Genomic DNA, 768 nt, shown 5'->3' on the forward strand with positions numbered 1-768 from the left:
ATCCCTCCAGTCCGGCACCGCCTTCCTGACCTGCAGTCTTCTTCTTGACCTCTCCTACTCCGACCTATCACCCTCACCTTGACCTCTTTCCACCTATCACATTTCCAACGCCCCTCCTCCAAGTCCCTCCTCCCTACCTTTTTTCTTCTCCTGCTGAACACTCTCTGCTCATTCCTGAAGAAGGGCCTGTGCCCGAAACGTCGAGTCTCCTGTTCCCTGGATGCTGCCTGACCTGCTGTGCTGTTCCAGCAATAAAGTTTCAACTTTGATCTCCAGCATCTGCAGACCTCACTTTCTCCTATTTTAGTGAATGAAACTGCACACGTTCATTCAATGCAAAAGGCTGAACTTGTCAATTCAATGAGTAGAGCTACTTGCATTCATTGAATGGCACAAGTTTCACGCATTGTCTCTATCAAACTACAAACGTTCTCTACATGAACCAAACTGCCCATCTTAATTCAATGAAAGGAGCTTCTTACAATCATTCAATGTGTCAAGCTTAACGCTTTCCTTCAATGAAACAAACTGCATTCATTGAATCATTGAATCAAACTACAATCATTGATTCAATGAATCAAACCTTATTCCTTGTTTCAATCGAACAAACCTAACTCACTTATTTAATGATTCCTACGACATTCATTCATTCATTGAAACACACTGCACATGATAATTCAAAGAGCAGAGGTTCTCTTAACGCATTGATTCAATCAAACAAATTGCACACATTTAGTTCATGAAGCAAACTGCATTTTTCAATTAAAT

Source organism: Chiloscyllium plagiosum, unplaced genomic scaffold (genome assembly GCF_004010195.1).
Source record: "Chiloscyllium plagiosum isolate BGI_BamShark_2017 unplaced genomic scaffold, ASM401019v2 scaf_9082, whole genome shotgun sequence".
NCBI lineage: Eukaryota > Metazoa > Chordata > Chondrichthyes > Orectolobiformes > Hemiscylliidae > Chiloscyllium > Chiloscyllium plagiosum.